Here is a 25,724-nt window from a genome sequence, read left to right as displayed (position 1 = left end):
TTCAGTGCGTGGGCTTCTCATTGCGGTAGCTTCTCTTGTTGTGGAGCACAAGCTCTAGGCACACGGGCTTCAGTAGTTGTGACACACGCTCAGTAGTTGTGGCTAACGGGTTCTGGAGTTCAGTAGCTGTGGCGCATGGGCTTAGTTGCTCCGCGGCATGGGGAATCTTCCCGGACCAGGGATCAAACCCATGGCCCCTGCACTGGCAGGCGGATTCTTAACCACTACACCACCAGGGAAGTCCCGCAAGGTACATTTTAAATGAGTAAGCAGGGGTAACTTTTAGAATGGTTTAGTGAGGAGCTCAATAAAACATCTCCTTGAAAAGCAATGATAAAAATGGACATAATTGTCAAAAACAACTACTTTAAGATTCTAGAAATTGACCAAAGACATACAACAAATTTAGAAATGTTTATTCAAGATCTCTGGTGTTTCAGCCTGAAGAGGGTCTTCCATTTCTTTCTTTATTTTTTTTTTTGAATTTTTGAATTTTATTTAATTTATTTTTTTATGCAGCAGGTTCTTATTAGTCATCCATTTTATACACATCAGTGTATACAGGTCAATCCCAATCACCCAATTCAGCACACCACCACCACCACCCCCTGCCGCTTCCCCTTCTTGGTGTCCATAAGTTTGTTCTCTACATCTGTGTCTCAGTTTCTGCCCTGCAAACTGGTTCATCTGTACCGTTTTTATAGGTTCCACATATATGCATTAATATACGATATTTCTTTTTCTCTTTCTGACTTATGTCACTCTGTGTGACACTCTCTAGATCCATCCACGTCTCTACAAATGAACCAGTTTTGTTCCTTTTTATGGCTGAGTAATATTCCATTGTATATATGTACCAAAACTTCTTTAGCCGTTCTTTTGTTGATGGGCATTTAGGTTACTTCCATGACCTGGCTATTGTAAATAGTGCTGCAGTGAACATTGGGGTGCATGTGTCTTTTTGAATTATGGTTTTCTCTGGGTATATGTCCAGTAGTGGGATTGCTGGGTCATATGGTAATTCTATTTTTAGTTTTCAAAGTAACCTCCATACTGTTCTCCATAGTGGCTGTATCAATTTACATTCCCACCAACAGTGCAAGAGGGTTCCCTTTTCTCCACACCCTCTCCAGCATTTGTTATTTGTAGATTTTCTGATGATGCCCATTCTAACTGGTGTGAGGTGATATCTCATTGTAGTTTTGATTTGCATTTCTCTAATAATTAGTGATGTTGAGCAGCTTTTCTTTTGCTTCTTGGCCACCTGTATCTCTTCTTTAGAGAAATGTTTATGTAGGTCTTCTGCCCATTTTTGGATTGGGTTGTTTGTTTTCTTAATATTGAGCTGCATGAGATGTTTATATATTTTGGAGATTAATCCTTTGTCCATTGATTCATTTGCAAATATTTTCTCCCATTCTGAGGGTTGTCTTTTTGTCTTGTTTATGGTTTCCTTTGCTGTGCAAAAGCTTTGAAGTTTCATTAAGTCCCATTTGTTTATTTTTGTTTTTATTTCCATTACTCTAGGAGGCAGATCAAAAAAGATCTTGCTGTGATTTATGTCAAAGAGTGTTCTTCCTATGTTTTCCTCTAAGAGTGTCCAGTCTTACATTTAGGTTTTGAATCCATTTTGAGTTTATTTTTGTATATGGTGTTAAGGAGTGTTCTAATTTCATTATTTTACATGTAGCTGACCAGTTTTCCCAGCATCAGTTATTGAGGAGACTGTCTTTTTCCCATTGTATATCCTTGCCTCCTTTGTTGTAAATTAGTTGACCATAGGTGTGTGGGTTTATGTCTGCACTTTCTATCTTGTTCCATTGATCTGTATTTCTGTTTTTGTGCCAGTACTATATTATCTTGATTACTGTAGCTTTGTAGTATAGTCTGAAGGCAGGGAGTCTGATTCCTCCAGCTCCACTCATTTCCCTCAAGACTGCTTTAGCTATTCGGGGTCTTTTGTGTCTCCCTACAAATTTTAAGATTTTTTGTTCTAGTTCTGTGAAAAATGCCATTGGTAATTTGATAGGGATTGCTTTGAATCTGTAGATTGCTTTGGCTAGTGTAGTCATTTTCAAAATATTCATTCTTCCAATCCAAGAACATGGTATATCTCTCCATCTGTTGGTATCATCTTTAATTTCTTTCATCAGTATCTTACAGTTTTCTGCATACAGCTGTTTTGTCTCCCTAGGTAGGTTTATTCCTAGGTATGGTAATCTTTTTGTTGCAGTGGTAAATGGGAGAGTTTCCTTAATTTCTGTTTCAGATTTTTCATCATTAGTATATAGGAATTCAAGAGATTTCTGTGCATTAATTTTGTATCCTGCAACTTTACCAAATTCATTCATTAGCTCTTGTAGTTTTCTGGTGGCATTGTTAGGATTCTCTATGTATAGTATCATGTCATCTACAAACAGTGACAGTTTGACTTCTTCTTTTGCAATCTGAATTCCTTTTATTTCTTTTTCTTCTCTGATTGCCATGGCTAGGACTTACAAAACTATGTTGAATAATAGTGGTGAGAGTGGACATCCTTGTCTTGTTCCCAATCTTAGAGGAAATGCTTTCAGTTTTTCACTATTGAGAATGATGTTTGCTGTGGGTTGTTCGTATCTGGCCTTTATTATATTGAGGTATGTTCCCTCTATGCCCACTTTCTGGAGAGTTTTTATCATAAATGGCTGTTGAATTTTGTCAAAAGCTTTTTCTGCATCTATTGAGATGATCATATGGTTTTTATTCTTCAATTTGTTAATATGATGTATCACGTTGATTGATTTGTGTATATTGAAGAATCCTTGCATCCCTGGGATAAATCCCAGTTGATCATAGTCTATGGTAGTTCTAATGTGTTGTTGGATTCTGTTTGCTAGTATTTTGTTGAGAATTTCTGCATCCATATTCATCAGTGATATTGGTCTGTAATTTTCTTTTTTTATACTATCTTTGTCTGGTTTTTATATCAGGGTGATGGTGGCGTCATAGAATGAGTTTGGGAGTATTCCTTCCTCTGCAATTTTTTGGAAGAGTTTGAGAAGGATGGGTGTTAGCTATTCTCTAAATGTTTGATAGAATTCACCTGTGAAGCCATCTGGTCCTGGACTTTTGTTTGTTGGAAGATTTTTAATCAGTTTCAATTTCATTACTTGTGATTGGTCTGTTCATATTTTCTATTTCTTCCTGGTTCAGTCTTGGAAGTTTATACCTTTGTAAGAATTTCTCCATTTCTTCCAGGTTGTCCATTTTATTGGCGTAGAGTTGCTTGTAGTAGTCTCTTAGGATGCTTTGTATTTCTGCGCTGTCTGTTGTAACTTCTCCTTTTTCATTTCTAATTTTATTGCTTTGAGTCCTCTACCTCTCTTTCTTGATGAGTCTGGCTAATGGTTTATCAATTTTGTTTATCTTCTCAAAGAACCAGTTTTTAGTTTTTTTGATCTTTTCTATTGTTTTCTTTGTTTCTATTTCATTTATTTCTGCTCTGATCTTTATGATTTCTTTCCTTCTGCTAACTTTGGGTTTTGTTTGTTCTTCTTTCTCTAGTTCCTTTAGGTGTAAGGTTAGATTGTTTATTTGAGATTTTTCTTGTTTCTTGAGATAGGCTTATATAGCTATAAACTTCCCTTTTAGTACTGCTTTTGCTGCATCCCATAGGTTTTGGATTTTCTTGTTTTCATTGTCATTTGTCTCTAGGTATTTTTTGATTTCCTCTTTGATTTCTTTGGTGATCTCTTGTTTATTTACTAATGCACTGTTTAGCCTCCATGTGTTTGTGTTTTTTACCTTTTTTCCCTGTAATTCATATCTAATCTCATAGCATTGGTTCAGAAAAGATGTTTGATATGATTTCAATTTTCTTAAGTTTGCTGAGGCTTCATTTGCGACCCAAGATGTGATCTATCCTGGAGAATGTTCTGTGCGCACTTGAGAAGAAAGTGTAATCTGCTGTTTTTGCATGGAATGTCCTATAAATGTCAATTAAATCTATCTGATCTACTGTAACTTATAGCTTGTGTTGCCTTATTAATTTTCTGTTTGGATGATCTGTCCGTTGCAGTAAGTGAGGTGTTAAAGTCCCCCACTATTACTGTGTTACTGCCAATTTCCTCTTTTATAGCTGTTAGTAGTTGCCTTATGTATTGAGGTGCTCCTCTGTTGGGTGCATATATATTTATAATTGTTATATCTTCTTCTTGGATTGATCCCTTGATCATTATGTAGTGTCCTTCCTTGTCTCTTGTAACTTTCTTTATTTTAAAGTCTGTTTTATCTGATATGATTATTGCTACTCCCTCCAGCTTTCTTTTGATTTCCATTTGTATGGAATAGCTTTTTCCATCCCCTCACTTTCAGTCTGTATGTGTCCCTAGGTCTGAACTGGGTCTCTTGTAGACAGCATATATATAGGTCTTGTTTTTGTATCCATTCAGCAAACCTGTGTCTTTTGGTTAGAGCATGTAATCCATGCATGTTTAAAGTAATTATCGATATGTGTGTTTCTATGACCATTTTCTTAATTGTTTTGGGTTTGTTTTTGTAGGTATTTTTCCTCTCTTGTGTTTCCCACTTAGAGAAATTCCTTTAGCATTTGTTGAAGAGCTGGTTTGGTGGTGCTGAATTCTCTTAGCTTTTGCTTGTCTGTAAAGCTTTTGATTCCTCCATCAAATCTGAATGAGATCCTTGCCAGGCAGAGTAGTCTTGGTTGTAAGTTCTTCCCTTTCATCACTTTAAGTATATCATGCCACTCCCTTCTGGCTTGTAGAGTTTCTGCTGAGATATCAGCTGTTAACTTCATGGGAGTTCCCTTGTATGTTGTCATTTTTCCCTTGCTGCTTTCAGTAATTTTTCTTTGTCTTTAATTTTTGCCAATTTGATTACTATGTGTCTCGGTGTGTTTCTCTTTGGGTTTATCCTGTATGGGACTCTCTGCCCTTCCTGGACTTGGGTGGCTATTTCCTTTCCCATGTTAGGGAAGTTTTTGACTATAATCTCTTCCAGTATTTTCTTGGGTCCTTTTTTCTCCTTCTGGGACCCCTCTATTGCCAATGTTGTTGCATTTAATGTTGTCCCAGAGAGGTCTCTTAGGCTGTCTTCATTTCTTTTCATTCTTTTTTCTTTATTCTGTTCCTCAGCAGTGAATTCCACCATTCTGTCTTCCAGGTCACTTATCCATTCTTCTGCCTCAGTTATTCTGCTATTGATTCCTTCTAGTGTAGTTTTCATTTCAGTTATTGTATTGTTCATCTCTGTTTGTTCTTTAATTCTTCTAGGTCTTTGTTAAACATTTCTTGCATCTTCTCCATCTTTGCCTCCATTCTTTTTCCGAGGTCCTGGATCATCTTCACTACCATTATTCTGAATTCTTTTTCTGGAAGTTTGCCTATTTCCATTTCATTTAGTTGTTTTTCTGGGGGTTTTTTTGTTGTCCTTTCATCTGGTACATAGCCCTTTGCCTTTTCATCTTGTCTATATTTCTGTGCATGTGGTTTTTGTTCCACAGGCTGCAGGATTGTAGTTCTTCTTGCTTATGCTGTCTGCCTTCTGGTGGATGAGGCTTGTGCAAGTTTCCTGATGGGAGTGACTGGTGGTGGGTAGAGCTGGCTGTTGCTCTGGTGGGCAGAGCTCAGTAAAACTTTAATTTTCCAGAGTCTTCCATTTCTTCCCGTACAACTTCTTCACGTGGAGTACAGGGCAGGATGTGAGGTCTTACCTCTCTGCTGCCAAAGGGTCTGATTTGATTTGATATGGGAGCTTGGTAAAATCCATACCTGGGCAAAGTGTTGCAAACAGTAGAGAAACAATCCAGGAACAGTAGCAAACAATCTCAGATGGCCAACCTGACACCTAGTTTAATGCCATGCTACAGTCTGGAGCAAGCAACAGACCAGTCAACAAGCCATAAATGTAGTAGAAGTTCTGATAAGACAAGTTGTGTTGTCTTTCACATAACCACGGTGGTCTTGATAAGCTTTCACATAACATGGTGGTCTCGAATGTTGTGGGCTTATGCAAGTATCTCTGCAGACTCAGGAAAGACCAGAGAAAGCCTTAGTTGTCTCTTTGTCTTTGCTGACTACGAGACCTTTAGCATACAGAAATTAAAGTCTGGAGAAGAATTGTAGAAACATTGAACTTTGGATGTGTTTCCAAACTATACACAGATCTATCAGCAAAGAGATACTACTAGCAATGATTTTAACCACACTGCTTACCAATCATTGACCGACCGTTAAACTGTGTTGATCCTAGGAAGTCAGGCTTACAAATAAAAATAAAGACAAATAGAATAAAAACTGAGCTGAGACTTCGGTGGACCTTCACTGGGGGGAAGACATAATCTTGAATTATCCCAAGCAAACACACACAAGAAGGGCTAATTAGAATCTATGGTTGTAACAACATATTACCTACAATGTCCAGTTTTCAAAAGAAAATAATAATGAGACATGCAAAGAAGCAGGAAACTGAAATGTATGCACTTGAAAAGAAAAAGAGTAACTGGAAATGTCACTGATGAGGGATTAGGCCGAGAAAGAATTCAAAGAAGCTATTATAAATATGTTTAGAGAGCCAAAGGAAACTTATATCTATCTATCTATCTGTCTATTTATGGTATATAGTGTCACTTTTATTTTACTTGATTGGCTGAAGCAGCAGTTGTAAGCCCACCAAGATTCAAGGGGAAGCAACATAGACCCACTTCTCAATAAGAAGAGTGCCAAAGAATTAGCAGTCATGTTTTAAAAACACCACAGCCTGCCCTCTGACTTCAATTTAATTACTTTCCTCCTTTGTGTAAAATATGAGTTTCTCCTTCCAACACCCAGCACCTCCTTCAAGTTGCACTCTGTTACGGCATCATACTTAAGGCCAGGCCCAGGATCTTATCATCTACATGAGGTCTAGGTGCAGAAGTTCCTTGAGTTTGGTTGCTCAAGTCTGATTTTTGTCAGTATGAACATCAGAGAATTAAAATAAGCCATTTATCCCCATGCTACCAATAAACAGTGGTGAGACAGATGTAGGATAAGCGTAGTAGACAAGCCCATAAACAGAGGGGGAAAGTGGGAGACACAGCAGTCACTGGTCAATAGCAGTTCTGAAGCCAGCCAGGCAGGCATGCCAGTTTCTTGATTAGGCTTAGTGCTCTTCCCTGAGATAGTTTTCATTGTGTCTGCTATTTGGGTGTGAAGAAAGTCTTGGAAAAACTGTAGACCCAAGCTAGATATCCCATTTGTTTAGCAAAACAACTTAATGAATTTTTGAATAGGCAAACTTAATTACATGTGAAATGGACTAGACTGTTGTAATATGTTATAACAAAATACAGTCCTTTAAACAAGATGAAAATAATTTATCACACAATAGTCTAGGTAGTGGTCAGAGCTAGTATAGTTGCTCAATAACATTGAGGACCCCGTTTGTTCCAGCTTTTTAACTACCATCCTTACAGTGTTGTACATTCTAAGAAGGAACAAAAATACTTATGAAAATGTAGAAAACACAAAACTCATATACATAATAACAACCTTTTGTCAGACCCATGGAGGATGAGTCACTGATGATATAAAATAAAATTATATCTTCAAATAGTATTGAGTTTTATGGAAAACTGACCCTATTAAAAGTGGAAAATGAATATAAGTTTGCATTTAGAATATGATCCTTAGTAAGCACACAAGTATACACAGACACTTCCACATATACAAAAAAATAGAACTAGAATTACTAAAATTTGCAGCTGTGGGCTTCCCTGGTGGCACAGTGGTTGAGAGTCCGCTTGCCGATGCAGGGGACATGGGTTCGTGCCCTGCTCCGGGAAGATCCCACATGCCGCGGAGCGGCTGGGCCCGTGAGCCATGGCCGATGAGCCTGCACGTCTGGAGCCTGTGCTCCGCAACAGGAGAGACCACAACAGTGAGAGGCCCGCATACCGCCAAAAAAATTAAAAAAAATTTGCAGCTGTCGTTTGTGAGCTGGGAAATTGTATGGATTTAATTTTTTTAATTAAAAAATACTAATTAAAAATATTATGGATGCACTACTTACTAATTTTACAAGCCCTTTGGGCATATGTAGGTACTGGTTTTAAGAGACATTATATCCTTTTGCTTAATTGATACTTTGGTAGTAATATAACTTATTAGAAAAAAAGTATTTTACAGGTATGATTTCAAATCACTCATGGGTGCTTTCTTCCTTGAATAGATTCCTGGAATGCTTTAATGATGGATGACTGGAAGCAAAGTCTCAGTCCTGGTCTTGGAACTCTTTTACATCATTGTTTTCCTGTCCTCCTTGTTTAAATCACTACACTGCTGGGTTGAAATGTGACCTGCAGAATTTGTATCCACTCAGAATCTCAGAATATGACCTTAGTTGTAAATAGGGTTTTGCAGATATAATTAGTTAAGACAAAATCATACTGGATTAGGGTAGACCCTAAATCCAGTGACTGGTGCCTTTATAAGAAGAGGAGAGGACATATGCAGATATATACACAGAGGGTAGAAGACCATTTGACAATACAGGCAGGAGTTGGAATGATGCAGCTACAAGTCAAGGCAAGGATTGTGTGGAGACACCAGAGCTAGGATAAGTCAAGGAAGGATTCTTCCCTTGAGCCTTTCAAGGGAATGTGGCCCTGATGATACTTTATTTCAAAGGTCTAGATTCCAAAACTGTAGGAGAAAAGAAATTCTGTTATTTTAAGCCACCCAGTTTGTGGCAATTTATTATGGCAGCTCTAGAAAACTAATCTAATTACCTTCCAGAGAAAGGAATATTTGTAATAAAATAATCTGAGATAAATAATATGTAAGAAGTATTATATAAACTGATGAGGATGATTATAATTTTTGTGACTTTCTGTTTGAATAAAAAATAAAATTGACATTTAAATAATATTACATAATGTCTAAGAATAACATATACTTTGAGATATAAAAATAGAGATTACTTTTTAAAAAGATTAATATAACTGCTGATCAAAAAGATATTTAGGAAAGTGTTTTGTTAGTCATCAGTTGCTATGCAAATGTTAGTTATACACAAGTTTATGCATTTTAGCTTCTGACTATCTATAATATAAATTAGAATGATTTAATTTCCCCACCCGCATTCTAAAACTATCATTAGCAGGGATATAAATTATTTCACATACTTTAAACAATTCATCTCAATGAAGGATGAAACTTAAAATTTTGAACTTATAAATCAGAACCAAGGAAGAAAACATGCCACTGACTAAATATATGAGAGTTCAATATAATTTTCTCTTAGCTACATTTTTTCTGGGAGTGCAGAATTAATTACTAAATTAAATAAATCCCAATTAATTTTGAATGCACATAATGTAAATAATTGCAATCACAGTTTGGATACCAATACTGCATTGCACAAAAATCTATGTTTGTTTTCATTTATTTAATCACTTGTTCTTATTAGAAAAGATCAGTGGGTTATTTGGAGTCTAACTTATGTCTCTAACATGTTCTGAAACATAAAAGAAAACTAATAAATATTGCAATAGTACTATAAGTCAAGATAACAGTTTTGAAATAATAAATATTTATTGAATTTTAATTTAATATATGCAGCATCCCAGAACATGTAGTGAGAAAAAAATGAGACAGCTTGTTCAGCCTTCCTTTCTAGTAAAATGGAAATAATACCTTCCTCATGAGATTGCAATAGGATTAAATGAGATACACAGGAGAGTCTATCATTTGTTTCAGATGCGTTCCCTTTCTTTCATCTGGTGTGCTAATTATTTCAGGAGCTTTACCTCTGCAACTTGTGTGTTTCTCAAGCCTTCATGACTCTTGGCTTCCAGCTAGGCTTGGCCAATGGCTGTCCTGGCAGGAGACTGGAAGTTGAGAGTAAGGTATAAACTAGGATATTCCTCCCTCTTTTCCTCTGCTCTAATCAGAAGCTTCAGAATTGCCTCTGGCTCCTTGGTGGTTTCAGTTTCCACTGGGCAGCACTAATTTCTTTGGATCCCAATTAAAGTAATCATGTTTAGGAAAGTGCTATTATAGTCATAAATTGTTATGCAAAATATTGTACACCAATATATAAATGTTAGCTTTTAATTTCATTCATAATGTAACTTGGAAATATTTATCTCCCTCTGACTCCACATTCTGAAACCAGTCATTACTAATGTGGCATTTTTCCAAGAATTTATCATCCTAATCACCCCCTTCTTATCTGTTAATGTTCTTTTTAGATATAAATTATTATTAATAGAATTAATTCCAATAATTCAGAAGTAATGTCAGTACTTCAGTATCTCAATTCCCAATATGAGCAGCAATAATGTTGTTAATAGTTAAACAAATTTTTTACCCTCCTGCTCCATGATCATATCCTATCCTGTTTTCACTTCCTATTCATTTCCATTTTTTTGCTGTTCTTTCTCTTATTCTCCCACTTTCTTTCCTTGCTTATAAACAAGAACTGTTGCCATCTGTCCTGCCAACTTAACAGGGTGTGTAAAGGCAAAATAAGCATCTGTATCTATTAGTGTTTTGTAAACTGTAAAGATTTATTCACATATTAGTGTATCATTTTGCACCAGCTCTTTTTCCTTTCCCCATGCATGCCACTGAATTTTCCCAAGGTTCGTTCTTAATGCTTTTCATTTTGTCCTACAAAATATCTTAGATTGCACATTGATTTTATATGGATAAATGTCAATTCTCTTTCTAATTCTGAAATGATTGGCAACTATCTACTCCCAATTCTTACTTGAACTTTCTAGCATCACCTCATTTTCATAAGGTCCAAAAGCAAACTGCACTATTGCTCAAAAATTGATACATTGGGCTCCCTTGTCTGTCTAAAATATTGACATAACTTTTTGCTCCTTTTCTCTTTTTCCTTTATCCTTACCTTCAAACACCCAGAATTGTTGATTCTTCTTTTGTAATGTGTCTTTTGTACTTTGTTCCTTTTGCTGTTTTCAGAGTTGTGCTGTTATTTTTGTTGATTTTTTCCTTGTAACATTTATTTTAAGGACTTATTGAATGTGTACAATTGTTTTGCATTTATATCAGTCGAAATCAGTCAGGAGATCACAGCTGATGTTAGTTAGTTCCACATGAAAATTTAAAATGGGATAATAGGTGTGGGCGAGCTGAAAAGACAACAGAAAATGTTGTCACAATCCAGGAATTAGTAACAGCAGGATGCTGCCACCACCCTGTAGGCTGGAGGAAAGAGGGGGGCAGAGTTCTGTCCTCTTTTATTAATATTATAACTGAAAATACTGAATTTAATTTTAGTCACCACATTATAAGAAGGATATTAAAAGTTAAGAAGATGGCTATTATGATAGTGAAATGGCTGGAAAATGTCAAGTGAATAATCTTTGAGAGAACTATAATCATTTTGCCTAAAGAATAGGTGGAGTAGTGGCAATGGGAAGGATATATCAATACTTGTACTTGTCTCCAAATACTTAAAGAATATTAATGGAAATGTGTATTTTACTTTTATTACACTAGGAGAGCTAAGAAGCTTATGACATTGATTTTGGTCAATGTGAAGCCTGATTTTAGAGTAATTAATGCTGCCTCAAAATATGCTTTGCCTTGAAAATAATGAATACACTATCACAAACATGATATTAGAGTATTCACACAGAGGTTGAATTTGAAGCAAAGGAAAAATGTTAGCATTGTGAAGGAGTAAAGCAATTAAATAAATTCTTGCCAGATTTTAAGGTTTAACATTGATGAGGAAGAGTGTCAAATAAATGCAAACTGCGTTGTTAAGATTTTCACATGCTGCAGAAAATTAAAAATTAATATTATCCCCTTTTTTGACAAAGGATAATTTCATCATTGACTTCCATGAATGCATTTATTTAATGCATTTATGTGTACAAAACCATGTTGGCAAATAGAGCCATTGGTATCGATTACTAAAATAAGGAGAAAAATCAGTACAGGGAAGTAGCATCAGTATCAAATGAATTTTTGCAGGCTCTAGAAGTAGCCAAATATGCTTACATGCAATGAAGACAGAATATTGTACTAGAGAAACAAAGATTTTACTGTAAAATGGGATAATTAGGTGATAGAAATGATGCAAAGAAGAGTGTAGATAGAGACCTAATCTTGCCAGTCAAGACAGAGTCAATAAGGAGAAAGGATGTGGCTCTAGTAGCAAGATTTAGGTCTCATGGATCTTAAAATTTCCCACTGTAAAATTGGCAAAGAAGCCAAAACTCTCCTTCCCATTTGCAATAAAAAATACCACACTTCCATTTGGCTTCACTTCTGAGTGCTCCTGGGCTTTTCAGCTTTATTTTGCATCTTGTCCCAGCCACATATATTCTTCAGGGATAAACCACAAGGACCTTCATGAAAAAGGCAGGTTGGAAGCAGGCTGGGGAGGACCAGACATGCATTTTGTAGACATATGAAGAAAGGATGGAAAAATAAATAAATAAATATGCACACATACACGTACATACGCTGATTATGTTAGGAAGAGGAGGGTAAAGTTGACTTCAGTCTTCAGTAAATAGAGTTCTTATTTCTGAGAATGGCAAAGGTAGATGTGATTTTATGTTGAAGAGAGCATGGCTGTTGTAAATAAGCACTATGAGAAGTGCATATAGTTGAGTAAGAGGATTACTGAGTATCACTCAGGAAATGATTGAAGATAGAACATGTAACATTATAACAGGTCAGAATTTCATGGCTTGCCATTTTCCCCTGTTAAAATTTTTCTTGTCTGTATAAGGAAAAAAGAATGCAAACAAAACTGATATTTAAAAAGCAATCAAGTATTTTATCAATAGGAAACTATTTCTTCACAGAATTTATTTTAGGAGGCAGTTGGGAATAAGGGAGTTCTGAGAGGTTTGGATAAGGAAGGAATAGAGAAGGAAAGATACACAATATAGAGATGAAGGGACAGTTCATGTTCAGTGGATTGTCAACTCTAACACAATAACATATTAACACATGCATTTTAAAAACTCAAAGTACAAGAACATATTCTAAGGCAAATATGAAAATATTTTGTTTGCTTCATCTCCCCCCCCCCGCTCAAGTCAGTGGGTTTATTATAACAAGTTAACATTAAACTCATAGATTTCTTTAAGCAAGCATTGGTTCTGACAGAATGTGGCAAGATTGATAGAGTACAGGTTGGAGAGATCGCTTCTCGGCCTTTTGGCTAAGATCAAGTGGAGAAGAGGTTGGAGATACTCCTGTCAACCTGTGTAAACAAAAATTATCTTTATAACTTAGTTTGCACAGACTTTACCAGCCCCTAGAACATTTCCATTGCATATAGGTATATCTATTAGACTCATTTAGATTACTTAAACTTCCTTTAAAAATATAGTTGTCCAGTAGTACATTTTGATACCTTTTCTGTATGCTCTGGAAAAAAAATAAGACTCTACTATCAAAAATAAAAACATTAAAAATGTTAATAGTTGTTATATTTGTGTGGTTGGATTTGGAACTTTGAAAAAATCTTCATTGTGCAGTCTATATTTTCCAAATTATTCTTTGAACATACATACTTTTTAGAAAAATATTAATATTTAAATGTGTATATATAACATTCTCTCTATATGTATGTGTGTTTGTGTATGTATATAAACAGGAATGTGAATGATAAAATGGATTCTATATTGGAGACTAGTTCAGTGAAACGTGACAAAAATGGCAAGGGTTCCTAAAGTTTTAATGTACAATGATGTGACCCCAATCTGGATGAATATAAAGTGTAGTCATAATTGGGCTAATGGACAGAATAATGTGGGATGTTCAGCAACTATTTAAATAAGTGTGAGGGAACCAGAAGAAAGGAAGTTTTTGATTCTAGGAGCAGAATACCTATTCAAAATAGGCGAGGGTGAGAAGTGTTCTATAATAACGTTGATAAGATTGAAGCTATCCTGGTCAGTAGCTGGTGTAGAGTGCAAAACAACAATGAAAGAAGGGAAAGACTAATCCATTAAAAGACAAGGGAAAACTAATCCACACTAGATAGATTATCTATCATGAGCAAAAGCATGGTGATTAGAAACAGAAGTTAAGTTTTATAGAAAAAAAGTAATGGGAATCAGCTTCAACAACAGTAAAGTTTGCTTTTTTCATACATTTCTGAGCCTGTCTATAAAGATAAAGTAACTTTCAGACTTCTGGAAACTGATACATCTTTTATATCAATCTAGAATAATTGACTCTGGATAGTTAGAGTAACAAAAACAATTAAATTAGAGGAAATGGCAAAGTAATTTTTGCGTTTAAGTGATATCTGCTTATACTCCAAAAGTGTGTGACTACATAGAATCATGGTCATGCACCAAAAGTAAGAAGTTAAGTGATTTAAACTGTCATTGTTATGTCATTAATGGGCTTTTTTCTAAAAGAGCAGACTAAAGTAGGAGGAAGCTCTTTCAAAACTCATTAAAAGAAAAGCATAATTATAGTAACTTAGTTTAGAATAGTATAGTTTAGTTTAGTATAGTTTAGAATATAAAGGCTAATTCCAAAAATCCAAAAGTTCCCTGTTGGAATTTATCTTGAAAATGTCAGACAGTCTGTTATGAAACAATATGGTTGCCTATGTGAAGAACTGTGTTCATGCCAAACCAACTGGTAGGCAGATCATTAACAAACTGTATAAACAGAGAAGCAAAATGATGAATCCCCTAAGGAGATAAAATATTTATATATCTTAGCTCAGAAATTTATTTGTGTTCGGCCCAACAGGTAGTCCCATACAAAGATACCATCTGTTCAGTGAAGTAAAACAAATTTTGGGTTTCAAATGATACAGACTACAACAATCCTAATTCATGTGAATGTAAAAGAACATCTTCTCTTAACTAACACTAAGGAAAGAAAAAATATTTTCCTTGGGGCAATTGGTTACAATGTATGTAGACTAGCCTGAAATGAATAGGCTACTATAGCATGTTAGAATATGTCAATGTAAGGGAGATTGCCAAATAAGAAATTAATTATATCCTATCTTTCCATCCTAACTGCCCAGTTCAGTTAGACCACAGTGCAGAAGGTTAAGTTAATCATAATCCTCTGTTCTTAGAACAATATCATAAGCACCCAGGGGGACCCTCTTTTGTCTATTAATTTGATTTTATTCACATATAATTTTCCTCTCCATTTCTCATCCTACTACAAACCATTCAGGTAGATTCATTTGTTCGTGTAAAATGTGTTTAGTAATGTATGTTTTATTAACATACATCAAGGTAATTTGTACTGTATCTCATTTTTTTCTTTTTTATTTCATTGAGACATCTTTTTTAAGTTCAATTCATGTGACTAAACTATGTCTAGTCAATTACTTTTAACTTAATGGTATACTATGATATTTTCCTCTACCTTTTACCTAGTGTCCTTCCCAGGATAGATACCTAGATTCCTACCATACGTTTAAGACTTACCACAAACATTATTGCAAAGAATATTTTTTTGTGCACAGTCCTTAATCTATGTGAGAGAGAAAAAATATATATATATAATGGAATTTCTTGTTCATAGCATAGGGTATGAGATTATTTTATTTTTAGCTTGGCTATTGTCATATTGCTTGCTAAAATGACTGCAACTGTTGACATTCCTGATAGGAATGTTTGTATGTATCAACATACCCACAGACAAATAGCATTATCCAGTTTTCTAAGTTTTTGCAAATAAGTGTAAAAACTGTAGAATGTGCTTAATGTATTCTGTCTAATCTCTTTTCTATCTATTTCTATCTATTCACTTTTTTTCCTGATTACTAATAAGCATGATTGTCCCTTCACATACCAATTAACCTTGTGGTTTTACTTTTGAGTGAATTACCTAGTTGCCAAATTGTACATTGAAATTAACAATGTCTTGGTGATATGAAGCTTTAATGATAATCCTAAGGAAAGGTTGGATGCGAGTGACGATCCAACAGCATCATTATTTAAAATGATGCAGAACCAAACATGATGCATTGCCTAGCAGTTAAGGGTACATTGCCTGAGTCAGGATCCCTATTCTCTATGCCTTGCTAGTGGTATCATCTTTGCACATTGTGGCAGTGTTTTCTCTTTTAAAAAGTAGGAATTACATTAGTAACCACTTCATAGAGTTCTTGGGAGGTTAAATTAAATAATATACAGAAGAGACTAAAAACAAAGTCCAATCCTTGTGAGCACTGAATAAATCAATGTTTTAAGAAAAATTTCCCCTTAATTTTTCATTAATAATTTTATGTTTTTCACATTTTGAACAGTTTTACCTACTACATAATGTTATCAAGTAAATTAAATATTAATGAAGGGACATAAATTGCATTCAGATGAGCTTCAGATATTCACATCAGCCTCCTTTGAGCATTTTGCTATGTACTAAGTTTTCTGTCTTTCTTTCATAGCTCAGGTAAACAAAGCTCACCTCAGAACATGAACTGAAAAGCCTAAAACCTGTTCTCTGAGCATCTTCCCTACATTTGTGAGACGTTCTGATTAGATAAGTTTATTTAAAAGGTTACCAGGGCAATAGTTGCTATCTTAAAAGTTAACTAAATAATGTATCCCAGAAAGGCAAGCCATTCATCAACCATTTGTAAATTCATGCATCTCATTCTCCCTCCACCCCTGCTTCATTTATCTTCAGCCATTTTTTTAATCTATAAGCAAAATATTAGTTGCAAATGTTAATATCTCTCTTGTTCCTAATTGGATGAAATTTGCCACCTCTAGCTATGAATTTAGTTCAAATATCTCATGTCTTATGGTGCTCATAAATTAAATGTGTTCAGGGAAAACAATATAGAATTATGGACCACTCTGCAAAAATCTGTTTACATAGTTTTATGAACAGCTGTTGAAATTGTAAAAAAACAAAAAATGTGCACTTTAATAAGGGTGAAGAATTTTTTCCTCAGCATCAGTAGGAAAAAAAAGAATAATTGAGAAAACTTTGTCAAAGAAGCATATTTTAAGGCCAACAGCTTAAACAAAAGTGAAATTTAACCTGTTGTCTCAATAACAAGGGTTTATTTTAGAGTTTTTGTTTCAGTAGAGATATAATTTGTTAAACATTTAACATACTTCTAATTAGTTACATGTTAATTCCTGTTATGAAAACTGAAATATTTCATTCTTACAAAACTAAGAAGGAAACAAGAAATAGTCTTTATGAAAGTATGAAAATTAGGTCCTGTGGCTGGCCAAAACCCATGATATAATTGACCAGGAAATGTCTTAATGACCATACAGATACCTTGCTGGTTTTCAATATCTGATTATTTTGGTATTGGTTTAAAAAGTTGAGTAACATTATTTGGAAATATAGTCCTGCAATTTAAATTGCATTTGAGTTGTTCTGGATAGCAAGGGATATTTTGAAGATGTATGTTTGATTGTCACTGGTTTTACTTTACTTTTATTTTATTCTATTCTATTCTGCTTTATTCTGTTTTATTTTATGTATTTACTGATTTATTGATTTGTTGCTCCTCTGTAACCAGCAACCCCCCACCATGAATCACTTCCTATATATTATTGACATATAGCTTTCCGTGTCCTATATAGTATTGATTTATATTCTGCTTTGTGTCCTCTTATATTTAGTGCTTTCAGTGCATATGTATAAGCATATGGATTTATACTTATATAGGTAGAGAAAAAATATAGTTCAATAAGATAAAATATTTGAATTAGGTGATAAATGGAATAATAAATGGAGGTAGGAAAGTATGAGTATATTTACTAGAAAAAAATGTATGCCAGGCAGAATCATATATATTGTAGGTAAGAGCACAGATTTGGAGTTAGACTAAATTAGGTTTGAATTCCTTTTTGCAAATTTGCCTGACTTTGGACAGATTGCTTTAATTCTCTAAGGTTCATTAGTCTCAAATATAGATTGATATATCAGTACTTGCTTCACAGAGATGATGTAAAAAAAACCCAAAAAACAAATTTTAAAGTGACCCAAAACTTTTATACCTGTATTTAGAGTACAGTAAATGTTCAGTAAACACTAAATATGATCATGATGATGATGCCTTATGCATTTCATATAGGATTTGGCTTTATGTTTCATTGTAGCAAACATTTAAAAATAGTTATTAAATTTTTTTATGTTCATGAAATTAAATGCAACCAAAGCCCTAGTAAAACACAACTCTGTTCAATAAAACAATTAACATTCTCTAATGCATTCTCACAAAGTCAGTGATAAATATTAGAATACTTACTACAATAACACCCTTTGCTATAGGCTGATGGCTAAAAGACAAATTGCAATTTTGTAAAAGAAAATGGGAGTGGGTTTGGAGGGAAGATTTGAAAGAATAGAATATCTTCCAAATAGTCCAAATAATAGATTGAATAAATCCAGAGAGTTATCATAGCTTATATAAAAGAATGGATAATCTAATTTTTCCTCTTTTTGAGATTTTTGGTATATGTCAAGTGGCCAAATATTTTTGAGGTTAGAATTTTCTAGTAATCATTGAAACCATGTTATGTCTTGTAATGCCAAAGCATAGGATTTAGTGTTAATCTGAAAGAATAAGGTAGGCCTAATGTTGTCCTAATATTTACAAAAATACCAGTTTGTGTAAATTTAAAAGCAAGGTGTCAGGGAATTCCCTGGTGGTCCAGTGATTAGGACTCTGTGCTTTCACTGCTGAAGGCCCGGGTTCAATCCCTGGTTGGCGAAGTAAGATCCTGCAAGCCATGGTGCAGAAAAAAAAAATAAAGAATTAATAATAATAGTAATAATAAAAGCAAGGTGTCCCACAACCCTTTTTCCTGTTCTCCTTGTCCTTTATTTTCCTACCCATAGAGAGAAAACAAAGAAACAAATCCAATAATATATAAACAGATACTCCCAGAGTTATAGAATGTTCTCAGAGTTACAAGTGAAGCCTATTAGACTTTCTAGCCTCATAAGTTCTGTGAACCACCAAAACCCATTCAAAGAGAGGTTAATGGGTTTTGACCTAATCAGTTCTTCCAAGGTCCTTTATGGTTGTTCTGAAATGTCATTAAGTGGTTTACAAGTACCTGATGTCAAATTAAAGCTATTTTCAGTGTCAGAGGAAAAAGAAATCTTAGGGTCAGTTGGAGCCCTATTAAACTGCTTAGGCTGTTCTAGAGAAAAATGAGAGAAAATAAAAATTCCATGGGAGTTATGAATTGCCATAGAAGAATTTGAGGTAGTAGTAGCAAAGTGTTCATGGTTTATTTAAATTTTGTATGTGGACTATGACAGGAATGGAAACCTTTGTTTCCTATCAAGAGGAGGAATGGATCCAAAGAGATAGACAGGGATTACAAGGGTATAAGTCCTGGGCTGTGCTGCCTGGATTTGAATCATGATGTCCCATTTATTAGCTTTGAGAACTCAGTTACCTAAACTTGCTCCTAAACTTTCTCATCTGTAAATGACAGTAATATAGTGTAGATAAAACACATAGAACAGTGTCTGGCACAAGTAAATTACATGTACATGTTTGTTCAATGAATATATGCTGTGATTTGTATTTTCATGTATTATCTTGATGAAATTATTCTAAAATTCTTTCTTAATAGATATTCATTTTCTGTAATTCAAAGTGGAGGAATTTGAACTTTGAGGTTTAGAAAATTGCCTAAACTCAGAGTACACTATTATTCAAACTCAGATTATTTTGATTCTAGGCCCAATAGATTTGGTTATCGTTGTTGTTGTTGTGTTGTTAAATCTGGAAAAGATAGGCCCTGTGGTCTGATATTTTCTGTTTTTTTAACATAAGGATGAGCATCCATTTTTTTCTCCAGTGATACAGAGACAAAGGCTACTAAATGAGATGGCCCAGGTACCCCCAAATAAACGGGGTCTGGGGGAGTCACAATGGGGCAGACAGTAGGTGTGCCTATGCATATAAAAGTGAATGTTATGACCTCTTATTTTGCAGGCTCTTCAGACCTCTTGGCTAATACCTGCCTCATGTGGTTGTAACATCAGAAGCATATATCCCAGTTCCAAGTTCTAGCCCATAATGATTTTGTCAGCATGTCTGGCAAAAATGGTTAGTAGTCCTGATGCCAAAAGCTCTGTGCACTGGTGCCAAATCAAATCTCGGTGACAGAGTTTTGAGTACAATAGAAAAGAATAGCTTTATTGCTCTGCCAGGCCAAGGGGACACAGCAGGCTCCTGTCCTGAAAAACTGTATGTCCCAACCCAGGAGGGTTTGATGAGGAGTTTTATAGCAGTGGTTCAAGGGTGGGGTTGCAGATAAGACTAGCCCTTGTGCAGGGCCTGCAATCCTCTAATCTGGTCTCAGTTAATCTTGTTGATGAGCTTCTCTGGTTCCTTTAATGTGGCCTCACATAGTCTTTCTCTGCCATGAAGAATGCTGACATTTTAAAGAGCTTAAAGACATTATTATGTGTATCCCTTGAGGTGGAACCAGGACCCTGCCCCAAGGCTGCACTATTGTTTCTTGTCTTTGCATCCCTTCCCTTCCTGGATTAGTAACTGTTTGAATCTGCCCTTTGGAACTCAGGGAAAGTCATGAAGGCTGGAGTCTTTTTCCTACAAGAAATGGGGGACAGAAAGGCTTCTGTGCCCAGGAGCCCCACAGGGTCCTGCACGGTTTCAGTCCCTATGTTGAAATCATGTCGGTGACAATTTCACAATGGCTTTTGTAGCACTTAAAATGCTGGGAGGGGGCTTCCCTGGTGGTGCAGTGGTTGAGAGTCCGCCTGCCGATGCAGGGGACACGGTTCGTGCCCCGGTCCGGGAAGATCCCACATGCCGCGGAGCGGCTGGGCCCGTGAGCCATGGTCGCTGAGCCTGCGGGTCCGGATCCTGTGCTCCGCAGCGGGAGAGGCTGCAACGGTGAGAGGCCCGCTTACTGCAAAAAACAAAACAAAACAAAACAAACAAACAAAAAGGCTGGGAGTTCATGTGTCTGTAAAAGGAGTTTCTGAAAAAAATTGCTGTGAGCATAACATAGAGAAATAATTGTATTTCAGTGCCTGAGGCATGCTCTAACCAATCCAATTTTAAAGTAGAAACAAAACACAGAGCAGAGGGGTAATAACAGCCATGTTTTAGAAGATGAGGCAGAAATGTTAGATGATTTGGGGAATCATCTGAGGTTTTTTTCAGCTGGCCCCAAGGGAGGAAATACTTGAAGAGAAAAAAATGAGATGAATATGAGCAAATGTCATTTCAATAGGCTGAAACCTGACACCAAAATAAAATGTGTAGCAATGAAAACATGAAAAGTAAGTAAAATGAATGGTTGTCTAAATGGAGATATAAAATAAGCATCACTGTACACATGGCACACCTATGATTTCATATAGTATAAGGCATGCTGTTATACCAAATGAATTCCCAGAAAGCTGAAGCCAGAAGAAATATTAGCATGAACATAGTCTAATCTATTTTTTTATAAATGAGGGCATGAACAGAGAATTTACAAAAATATATTCCTGCTATAGATAGAGTTTTACCTTATTGAAGGGAGTGGAGTGGAGCATAAGATCTGATTCTTGGTGGTAGGGAGATAGTCTTATGTTTAGATGATAAGCTCACCACCTTTAGGTATGCAAACCAACCCTTTTCCCCTATCAAGGACCTCCTCAAGGCAATCTGTAATGCTTCAATCACAAAGCTGTCCTAGGGTAGGAAGTCTATGGGAACATCAGTTTCTAAGCTTATCTGCTAAAACCACTTCCTCCAGCTGCACTGGTATTAGAACCCCTTATTCTTTTTTATTGTTACTGCTGGATAAATATGGGGGAGAAAGCTAAAGAGTGAGGAAAGAATCATGGAAGCCTTTCCAAGAATAAACAACATGATCAGCACTATGAACAGAGCTTTGATAGACAAGCAGGGAGTGACTTTGGTTTCCTTATTTATTGTACCCCACAGCGTAAGTTTCAGACTCAGCATCAGGGCTGGGATGCAGGAGGAGGGAGATACAGTGATCAGGTCCAGAGATTAAATGATCAGATTTTTAAACTGAAAGTAACTATCTCATTGAGTGCTTTGGCATTACAGATAAGGAAACAGTTTCAAAGAAGCATAGGAAACAGTCTGCCCAATATCACCCAGTACCAAGTTCGACCAGACTCTAGGTCTCCAAATCCTCTGTTCCAGTACATTTACCATTGACGTGCTCTCTTTCTTTAAAGAAAGCCCTAGATCCTCATCACTTTATGACTAGTCTTATGGATGAAGAGGAACATAACATATTGCAAAAAAGTCTGAAGTAAGAGAAGGCATAGGGTAGAGTTCTGGCTTTGCAAACTCTGGGTGTGCTTCCTCTAGTACCCTGTGCATATTTCTACTTTACTACTTACCACATTGCATAGAAATCATTTCCTTGTCAGTGATTAGCACAGTTTTTGAAATATCCGTGTATTTTAGTTGAATTAAACTATATGATACTAAGGAAGGAAATGGACTTTTCCATTTCTGCCTCAAATTTTCTTCTTCAATAAAGAGAGTCATAATTGTTTGCCTGTTTAACTGGATTGTTGTGATGACTAAACATTAATGATGGATGTGATGTACTTTGCAACTGGAAATTAGCCATCTAAGGAAAATAGAAACAGTAGTGGTGGTCATAGTAGGAATAGTAGCAGTACTCATAGTACTAGTAATTGCTACCCAATTAACATGTTTAGAATATGGAAATTTAAAGAAGGGAGGTGAGAAGTTTGTCCTTAATGTATATAGCATTTGTCAGAATGATAGTTGTTATATCAGGATCTGAATTGGACCAAGAACAAGCAGTTAACAGAAGCTGAATGTACTAAAACATAACATTCTCATGTACATCTGAACTGTGTTTGCAAAGTTCAGTGATAGTGCAATACCGAGGCTCAAAAGTACTTATACAAAAATAAAAAATGATAAGGGTGGGAAAACGTTACTAATACCTTCTTTTGTCATAGTGTTACTCATTTTTTCAATCCAAATCCATTTTTTTCCTGAGTGGAGGTTTATTATAATTTTTTTTCATGAAGCATTAGTAAAACCATCAGAAAACAAGTAAAATATGAAATCAATTTTTATGCTGGAGTTTGTGATATGATATCCATTGTGAAAATTCAAGGTTGTATACCTTTTTAATTTAAGTATAATATTGAACATTGAGGTTTCTGTTCAGATGCTTTTTACTGAGAAAATTCAGTTTGCAACCAAAGCAAAGGCTGCTGAAAAATTTGAGTTCATCTATTTAGATTTTAAAGCCATGTGTCAGTAAATAACAGATTTGAGTACTTTTTTCCCCATTTATATTTGCAAATTGTTTTCTCAAAAAATAATCAAGTTGTTGTTTTGGAATTTTATGGCAAACTAAAAGGTGAATGCTAGGAAACTGTACCTATAGTACACAATATTAAATAAAATGTGCATTAATAGTGAAGTATTTGTATAGTAGATGATATTTCTGAAATGCTTTTGAACCATTTATTTGTTGACATATTAGTTAATGTTCTCCCTATAATCAGCTTTATCTCTCTACAATATCACTTGATGAATTTTACTTAAAGAAGTTGATACTGGGGTGTGAGCTTTATCCTTTATGATTCATTTAATTCTCCTTTGAATGTGTTCTACTTAAAATGGTAACTGTTTAAGTATGCTGATATATTTGCTCTTATTTAAGTGATAGGTCTTTTGCTCTCTAGAGCTACAAAACAGTAATCTATTGGCACATGAAAAACTTTAAAAATGTCAATCAGTGCAAAACTAAATATTTAGAGATATACTTGATCCAGTAAGTAATTTCTTCCTATGTAAAATGCTTATTAATACCCACCCAAAGGTGTCTAGATATGCAAGTGTTGCAGATTAGACAAAGATAACACACTTTCTGCCTAGCTAGGCCAGAGTTCAGATGTGTTTACAGTAATTGGCACCTCACTGTTTGTACTGATGTTATGCATGGAGGCTTTTTGCTGTGTTTTATTTTATTTTGGAGGAGGGGAGAAGGCAGGAATACTGGTGATTCTGTGGCTGGCCCAGACACAAAGCATATGAGTTTTAAAACTTTATTCTCTTTACATGAGTTTGAACTCTTCTGTATAGAAGCACAAGGCTCAGAAGCTGAGAGAGCTGTTTATTTTAATGAGATATCTGTAGTGTGGGAAGGGGTATTGGTCAAGAAAGACTTGGTGAGGTGCTAAATCCAAGGAGAGGTTTCGGAGCCAGATGAAAAAAGGATACAAAGCTGATGAGGAAGGGGTACATCTACCAATCTCTATGTGTTGCACAAAAATGTTCTAGCAGCGGAAGTACACAAAACTTTTTATTGAATTCTAGAAATCTCTGTGTCCTCAATTCCTTTAACTAGCAAAAGGATATAAAGGTAATAGTAGTACTTTGTTTACAGTGTTGCTCCAGGCATTGTAATGGAGCATTCTAGGTAAAATGCCTAGAAGAGTGTGTGGCGCAGTGTATCCACTCAGGAAGTGTCAGTCATTATTTTTCATATAATTACTTTTTATTCATGTTAGACTTGTAAACATGCTGAGACTTCACCAAAAAAGTATTTTTAGGGTTCTCTGTTACAAGGAGGTTGATGAAAAAATCTGTTAGAAATTTCACTGTCCTATGTGGGTAATACCGATCTATTGATAGTAAGAATAATTAGTAGAGAAGAAAGTTATATGTTTGACTTATTGTCTAATCAGTGCATATGAGGAATTCTCTGTAGTGTCCAGAAAATATCTATTCATGTACTTTATTTTCAAATGTGGCTAATTTCATCTGTTCCTGTCTCAACGTGAGGATAAGTAGCAATGCTACTATTACTTCATAATGCCATGAGTCTTTGGAACATGTTTATATTGAAACAATATAGCTCTTCTTGCCTCCCAATTTCCTAACACTACTTATTTAACTATGGTTATATAATTTTGCGTGATGTTGCATCATCCGATGAACCACCCATGGATCCTGGTTTCCATTGACTCTCAAAGGACATCACTGTGCTTCATTGATAATAAACACAAACACAAGTTTTACTTTGAGTGTGTATAAAATGTGAACAATAATTTGGTTTTTGGTCATGTTGCACAATTTTGATTAAGGTTATTGCTGTCTAGAAATTGGATTTTTTCCACTTCCAGCTTCTACTCACTGACTCTATTTAGCTTTCCTCAAGAGCCAGTGATAATTTTTTTCTCCTTCTTTTGAATTCCAATATCATTCTTGTACCATATTTAGGGTGTCTGTTATATACTTCCTTGAATATAGTACTTTATCAAGATACTTTCCCTCATTAGGATTTTTTTTAGTATAGTCTTATGTCCTATATATTTTCCTTTAACTTATTTTCTGCTTGCATTACTTATTCAATACATGTTCACTGAAGTGCAAAACAGTTTATTTTCTCTCAATGTTAAACAATCAAATAATGGCGTATTCTACTTTTCACTTACTAACTACTGAGGTAAAGCACCATCACATTTCATCTGCATCATCAAGAAAGATGTCTTACTAGTCTAGCAGGTTTCCTCAGTACTTTTTCCTGGGACTTCCATGATTTCTATTTTCCCTGAACAATTTGATGGTTAGAACTTTATCCAATTAGTTTAATGTTTTTTTTTTAATGAGTTTAATGTTTTAACTTATGTTAACATATTTATTAAATAATCAATTTCCCCTTAAACTCTTATTAGCTCTTAAGACATTGCCAAGAATAAATCTGAGATAATTTCTGAGGG

The 25,724-nt window shown here is 35.2% G+C and overlaps 1 pseudogene; it reads left to right on the top strand.

Moving 5' to 3' along the window:
* Nucleotides 1-13,174: 13,174 nt before the first annotated feature.
* Nucleotides 13,175-13,334, top strand: LOC137204230 (U2 spliceosomal RNA; annotated as a pseudogene).
* The last annotated feature ends 12,390 nt before the right edge of the window (nucleotides 13,335-25,724 follow it).

This window comes from Pseudorca crassidens, chromosome 12 (genome assembly GCF_039906515.1).
Source record: "Pseudorca crassidens isolate mPseCra1 chromosome 12, mPseCra1.hap1, whole genome shotgun sequence".
NCBI classification, from domain to species: Eukaryota; Metazoa; Chordata; class Mammalia; order Artiodactyla; family Delphinidae; genus Pseudorca; species Pseudorca crassidens.
Note: the sequence above shows the minus strand (reverse complement) of the source record. Positions and strands in the feature narration are given on the sequence as shown.